We start from the raw sequence: 7,893 nt of genomic DNA, 5'->3' as shown, positions 1-7,893 counted from the left end.
TCCTGCATCCCATTAATTCTTTTAATAAAACTGGTAGACATGTCAAAGACTGAATAAAAGCTAATGAAAGTTCCACATCAGCACCTACCAATGATTTTTAGTACACTGCCTTTTGCCATCTGTCTTTGTAAAGAGCTTTGAGATCCTTGAACACGTAAGGTGCTTCATGTCTCTGTATTTCTTTCTGAGTGACAGTGTAGCTGTACAGTTAAATAAGACAAGTTGGTCTCCAGTGAATATAGAATTTAAGGCACGATCTTATTGTCAGGTGAAATGGATTATAAAACTGGAACATAAGGTAGATGACAGGTAACTGGAAGGGACAACACATGGTGTATGGCTAAAACCTCTGTCAAAGAAATTGTAAAATAGAAGAATTTGATGGATCCCTCTCTTCTCACAATCTGAGAAACCTGTGGGCATGAAACCCCCTATGGGTGCAAGGGTTGTCACAAGAGATCAACAAGTGTATGAGAGGCTGACTCTTATCCAGAAACATTAAGATTATCATCGCCATCACTGTTTTCTAATGAAACACCCGCATAGGAGATTGAAATTCGACTGCGCATATACCAGTCTAATGCCAGGAAATTTCAGTGCATGTATACCTAGGGTATTACCCGAGCTTTGGCTCATGCCGCTGACGCCTTCCTGAAGAGGTCTTCAAATGCCATCATTGCTAAACTCAGTAGCACAAATAGAAAGGGCAACTAAAAATATTCTTTGCCCGTTTTTCTTATGTGTCTTTACAAAAATATTTTCATATTTAAAATAATCTCTCTCGTCTGTCTTCAAGCAAGGCACCCACACAAACAACAAAAGATAGAAATTATGCAGAGAAAACAGTGAAGCTCATAAGACATTCTAGCAAAGGCATATAACAAGTGAGCTCAGGAGTGAGAGGAAGATTACAGTTAAGCTGCTTTCATGCAGGATTTGTGAAGAACAGTAGGTGTGGTTTGAAATTGCTGGGATCCTTCCAATTATCCTTTTGACAGTTTTTCTGAAAAGCATAACTTCAGTGCTCTGAAGTGATGGTACTGTCATTAAAGTTATCATAAAATTTGGTGTGAAGCAGCTGAAGGGAGAAGTTCCTACTAGTACTGACCTACTGGCTTTGCAGGTGGGCCATTTTTGTAAGACTTCATTTTTTACACCGTATTTCCTGTTGATAACTATGATTCTATGATTTACACCCTCATTCAGCTTTAAATTGTTTTCAGAAGTGTATGTGCTCAGTTACATATTTATTTTTAAAATATCATGAAAGGTAATTCCTCCTGTTTCTGCTTCCGTAAGAGATTCTAGTCTTAATTGTAGATTAAAATGACGATGCCTCCCAGCGCAGAAGAGCTCACAAAATCAGACTACTGAGCACATTCCAGGGTACTTGGCACAATTACTGGGTCCTGCACTAAATGCATGCCAGGATGTGTTTCTTTCCAAAGGAGATGCTTAGGGTTTCCAAAGGAAGCACTCCTGTTTGCTGGCAGAACTGGACTATAAGGGGCACTGTGCGGGCTGTTCAAACCCTCTGCTCTGTTAGCTGGCATCAATTTTTGATTGAGTGTATCCTGCCTACACTTGTCATTTTCTAGCTCATTTTGGCAGCTGCTGCCTCCAGTGCGATTTCACAGCCAAGGAACACTTCTGAACCCAGTTCCTTTCATGTAAAAGAACATGTAGACAGATGTAATCAGGCCTGCAGCTATGGGTGCTACCAGAATGGGTGACAAGCTGTATTTGCTTTTTCGCTCAGTGTGCAAGTTAGAAGTACAGAAATCCTGTACTTTCGCTTCACCTCCCTCTTCCCCTCTCTCAGCATTGTATAATTCCCTAAAAAGTAAGACAACCTTGACTGGAATCTGTGCTCTCTGGGATCTGCAATCCAAATTCAAAAGTGTCATTGATGGTTAATGAGAGGCATTTCACTTGGGAATGTGGAAAAAGCTGCTTTCATTTAATTATTTCCAAATTTGTCCTGCCATCTAGCAGTATAGAATGAGAAATGCAGTTTGGCACAGAGGAGCATTTCTTCTAGGTGGCTGTGGTGAATGTTTCTGGGTCTGCCCACCTTTCCATTGCCAGCTTCCCTGGAAATGAGTAAGACCTGGTGTGCCTTGCTCAAGTTCCTGTAGCACACCCTTGTGGGGCACACACCTGAGCCACTACTCAGCTGTCAGGTATTGGTCTCAGTCTTTTGCTCCAATTTGATGTACACCATCTATTTTGACTGCCTTTTAGTTACAATGTTGGTTACTTTTGTAATAAAGAGGAGAATTCATTACTGTGAAAGTAAAAATTATGACATTTGAGATAAATTAGAGAAGACTTAATTAACCTCCTCAGTTTTTTCTGATACTATTTTCTTTAGTTTCAGGTATCACCCTATGAAATACCAGCACTTCCAGATGAAAAAAGACACATCATACACCACAGAAGAAAGCATCCCAATTTCCAGCTTGGGGAGTTATGTTATACATCTTTTCATGGGAGTGCCAATTATTCATTTTAGTTGACCAGCTCAGTTTTTTCCATCCTAATTACTTTGTAATCGTAATTACTTTGTATTAAGAAAGTATGAACTATGGACAAACGTGTTTTGCTGCATAAACAACTTCAATAGCAGAGTATAGATTTCTATATACAGCAGAGTACAGATATCTAGAGAGTATAGATAGTATAGATCTATTTTCTGTTCATTCAGGATTCATACTTAGTTACACGGTTGCAAGATAATCCTTGTGATAATTACATTTCTTTATCAGGGCAGAAATTTATTTTATATATTCCATAGGATAAGAAGTCTGTATAAAGCTAGGAATTGCCCTCTACTGTCATAAAATGAGCACAATTTTCAACCTACTTAATGCTCTAGATGACTAAGATGCCTAAAAGATACAGTTTCTGGCTGTTGAGAAGGGTGGCCAAAGTATTACAGGAGGAAAGAATTCTGCAGCAAGCATGTTCGTTTCTGTAGTAAACCAGGAAGAGCATCATAATTTGTGCAATATCTTAATGGATAAAGTAAAAATGTGGAAAAATACTAATTCGGCTTCAAATCACAAAATCGTTATTATAGATTTTTAATAACTCATTAAGACATTAAATGGCTTTGTACTTTTTGAGAAATTGCACTTCCATCTTTTATTCCATCTTGGGTCATCAGCACTCTGACCCATTAACCTTGGAACTTTTCTTTCCATTTACTACTGCTCCTCTGAGTGCAGTGGAGCTGTTTGGGCTGAGCAGGGTCCCAAACTCCTTTGGTGCTAACACATGATTTGTGGGTACAGCTTAGCCATCAATTACAAGGCAGAGACAGAAACTGCCAGGACTTCAGGCTCCCTTGTGCTAAATCCACCAGGACAAACAGATTGTAAACTGCCCAATGCAAACATGATAGGCAGCAATTTAGCATCCAGCTATTACTTCATTACCTCCATTCCTTACATTTTTACAGCCTTCCCCTCCTGAAGCTTTCTGAAATCACATTTTCCAGTCTACACCAAGCAGTTCAGATTTAATAGGAATAGTTGTGAACATTAGCTTCTGAATTATTTGAGGGCGTATGGATTTTTTTGTATTTCGCTGGGTAAGTCTGAAGCATTTGTTTCTATTGTTTTTTATTTTACCATCTTATTAAAAAAATAAGAAAAATACTTCATTGATCTGGGGGCTTTTTCCTGTTTGTCTATGGTAACAACAAAGCTTCTCAGAAGCAGTTTTTTCAGAAGTAGAGTTTTTAATAAGCTTTTCAGAAGCAGCATTTTTAATACAGCCTATAAAGTAAACCTCTCAGAATTTGCTTCTCAGTTGATTTTTCTTCGTACTATGGAAAGCAACTTAGAGATGAAGAGACATATTAGTCTCAATTCACTACAAAGTTGTTAAGGCTGTTTTGGTCGGTGTTTAAACCCTTCAAGTAATTCAAACTATCACATTTTCCCTTCAGTAATCCAGAGATTTTGATAGGAGCAGCCCTGCTTCTTGTGACCCTAAACTTAATTTTCTCCTACAATTTCATTCTATTATTCTTTCTGCCTATAACCTGCCTGTTTTCTTTTCCTTAGACAAATAAACTGTGATTTGCTATTTTATTACCCACAATTATCCCACAGCTCTCAAAGCATTTGGTTTTACTACCCTGGAAGGTTCCATCTTCCAAGTTACCTTTAAGAACACCATAAACAAGAAAAGCCAAAAGGTTCTAACAAGCTTGTCTGCTGAGTAAAGCTTGTCTCCTAACTATGATCCAAACTACAGGAAATAATGGAAGAATGAGGGGGACATTGGTAAGGATGCCAACAAAAATTGTAATCCTGACGTAATTTCAGTTGGAAAGGATTTCAGGCGGTTACTGGTTCAACATCCTTACACTGGAAGAGGGACTGAAAACAACTGGTTTAGTATCTTGTCATTTTCTCCTGAGGTTTGGTTTCTCTCGTCCCACATCCTTGTAACTCCTTGTCTTCATCTCTGGCTTTGTCAGAACCAAACATGTGAGGATAGAAAGGATGTCCTGGTGCAGCCTCTCAAGCACAGGATGATGGGCAGGACGGAAGAGCCTCAAAAATCAGCAAGGAAAAGGAGATATGAAGGTGGAGGAGAGGTGTGTGTGTGACCAAAACTGGTGGGGAAAGTGGAACTGATGCAGCAGAGAACGTTCAAAACGGATGTGGGGCTGAACTGGCAAAGGGAACTGGAGGAAAGGCAGAGACCACCTTAAATGCCAGCACCAGATAAGCTGCTGATACTGCCTCTGAGAATTCCAAGGGCAGGAAAAGCAGGGCAGCATTTTCCCAAATCTACTAAATGGCTTGAGAGGCTTCTTAAGGTGTTTAAAAATTACTTGAATTACCTGGTGTTCTGGGCACAACCTCAAAAGGCTGTAAAGGGAGGCTGTGAAAAGGAGATCAAAGTGGGGAGACTGCTAAGGAGTTCTTAGCAAATGTGTGCTCAGGGACTTTTGCAGGACAGGCAACAGAGGGAGAATGAGCACTGTGGATCCACAGCGATCAAATTAACTGTCTTCTTTCCTTTGAGCTCTTCCTCTTTTACTGTTCCACCTCTTACTACCTTTAAGTTCAGGCAGATTTTCATTTTACTTTAGAAGTGCATTACTCCTGTTCTGCTGAGCTAATCAGATGTCATCTCTTGTTTATTCTAAGAAATGCTGAAAAAAGTATTTTTATACAGGCTTTTCTCTAATCCAGCCTCGAAAATTGTTCTTATTTCCAGAGAGCACATTCTTTTGTTTTTTCTTTTGAAAATAATTTCTGTCTTCCATCTTTTAAATACAGTTGAATTTTTGATATTCTACTTTCAATTTTTAATTCTACAACTGCTCACCACCATCAACATGAATGCTGAAGTAGGAGACAGCATGTAAAATGTGCAAGTTGCACAATAAAAGTAGCTTCAGCAAGAAAGGTTGACCTGAGACAGAATAAAGTGTTAAAGTCCCGAGGGCTTTCCAGTCCAACTGTAAGAACTTCAAAGTAGGTCAGACTGGCTGATGGCGTCACATTAAGCCTTGCTCTGAGATGGTTTTCAAAAGAATTCAGGAAAGTCCTTTTCCACGCTCTACATTCTTCTGAGGCTAACAGAAAGGATGGGGCTGTCACCTGAAATAGAACTGGGATCTCTCAAAGATAATCCTATGAGCTGGGTAAATGCCTGTATGATAAAAACACTTCTGTGAATCAGAAATAAAAGGGGGAACCTATATTTGTCATTCAAAATACTGTGGTGTTTTAGACTCCTTTAAATTGTTATGAATCTTGACTGGTGAGTGACACTGGACATTACTGGAGACTCACATCATTAAAAAGTATCCCAGTTGGTAATGACTGTGATTTTGTGTGATATGACTGAGGCACATTTTGAAGGAAGATATTACTGGCTTCAGTGGGTGATTTAAGCAGCATGATAAAGAGTGGAAGAGACAGTTCTTTTGTTCAGCTGTCTCTAGCAATGGAAGCTGGAGTGTGTAGGAGGAACTCATGGGGAAGAGATGTGAATAGACATGAATAGACTATACCCTAAAAAGCAGTAAACAACTTACAGCTTGCTTTTGGTTTGTTTTGGTTTGTTGACCCCCAAAAAACCCCAAACCCAAGAAAAAAGTAAGTCAATATCCTTAATATACAGTATATTAGTTATTTAACAGTCTAACTCCAGCTTGTTGTTCAGGGATGACCTGTAAACTGTGGATCATCTGCCAGGCTCTAAGTATACAGACACTGTTTTGAGTTTCATCCTGATAAATTTTGAACTTTGTCAGTGCACAAGCCTGCCTGCTATGTTGCTGTATAACAAGGTGTGTGTGCTCAAAAGTTAATGGATTGCCACGGAAAACACATGTCCTCAAGAAAATAGGTAATTTTCACAAGTACTTAAAACCTAATAGTTTTCCGAGTGCCCAGGCACACAGTCAGTGTAATGACCTGAAAAAGGGTGGTGATGAAAGAAAGAATATCTCTATTAAAAGTTTAAGGCAACATCTGTTTTTGTCAGTCTCCCAGTAAAATCACACTCATCATTCCAAAGGTAAATAAAAAAATCAGAAAGTACATTACTTCACTGAGAACATACTCCCATCACATTACTCTTCAAACCCCTCCCTTTTAGTGTACTGTCTAAGTTCAGTACCTCAAATGATTTATTCGACTGCTGGAAAAATACAAATCAGTGTAAATAAAATATTCTGGCTATGTCCATACAGTACTTTTCTACTGAAATATTATTTACCTAAAATTGATTTAAAGATACAACATTCAGTTTTCCTAGGACAAGATGATTGAATCTAAGATCAGATGGAGTATCCTTATGCTTATATCCTGCCCTGTTTCCCTGCCTACATTGTATGGATGTAAATACTTTAAATCTCCATGTTACTTTTTGTAACTTCTTTTACATCAGGGTAAGGTACTTCATTCATAAATGCATGATTTAAGCAACACAGTGAAACCTCTAGTAAGGAGTATCTCAGACAAGCAATCTTTATCTTAAGAATGCCCCTCAATGATTTCAAATATTATTCCCTGAGGCTTCTGATATTATATGCAGCCTGTACAAATAAATTTGAAGACTGTACATCTTCTACTTACTCAGAAAGATATCTCACATCTGTTAAATTGCAGGGTGCCAGAAAATAAGTTTTGCCTAAAAAACCTTATTTCAGGGATAGGGAAAATCTCATCTCTAAATAACAAAAAATGGAAAAGTCACTGAAAGTGTGACAGCAGAACAGGGACCACAGTAGTGTAAAATACAAAATGACCTTTCTGTCCTCTTATTTGGACTCAAAGAAGTTACCACATGCAAAGCAGATACATGGTTTCTCTTTTCTATCAAACACAGAAACTGCTTCACATTCTATTTCATTATTTTTATGATGTATGAATTATGTTTAAACGTATTAAAATGTTAACTCTAAAAATTAGCACTTAAATACAATTCATAAGTATACCAAGAGAAAAAAAAGTACAAAATAATGGAAAGAAACATAATAAATGACAAAAAATCCAAGAGAACAGTCTATGTAAAATATTGAAAGGTTCTTCCTGTCTAAGAGGTAAACTAGCCTAAACAAATTCTTAGGTCCAAAGCTCAGGATTTTAAGCTAAAGATTTTACAACAAATTAGCATGTTTGCTAGTGTTGTTATGAAATGTTATTCCTATTGCTTGTTTATGCCCTAGCTATTGCCTCAAAAAAAGGTGATTGGTCTGACAGATGACCTCCACACCCAAAGCAATTCTTTCATAACTTCTTACTACAACTTCTATTTCTGAACTGTAAGCATCTGTAAACCCCAAAGTTTTAAACCACTAATACATCTGAGAGAAGGTTGTTTAGCAGGTGTTCCGATTACCAAACAAAAAGGAAA

This window comes from Cinclus cinclus, chromosome 5 (genome assembly GCF_963662255.1).
Source record: "Cinclus cinclus chromosome 5, bCinCin1.1, whole genome shotgun sequence".
Lineage (NCBI taxonomy): Eukaryota > Metazoa > Chordata > Aves > Passeriformes > Cinclidae > Cinclus > Cinclus cinclus.
This window is presented reverse-complemented; position numbering follows the sequence as displayed.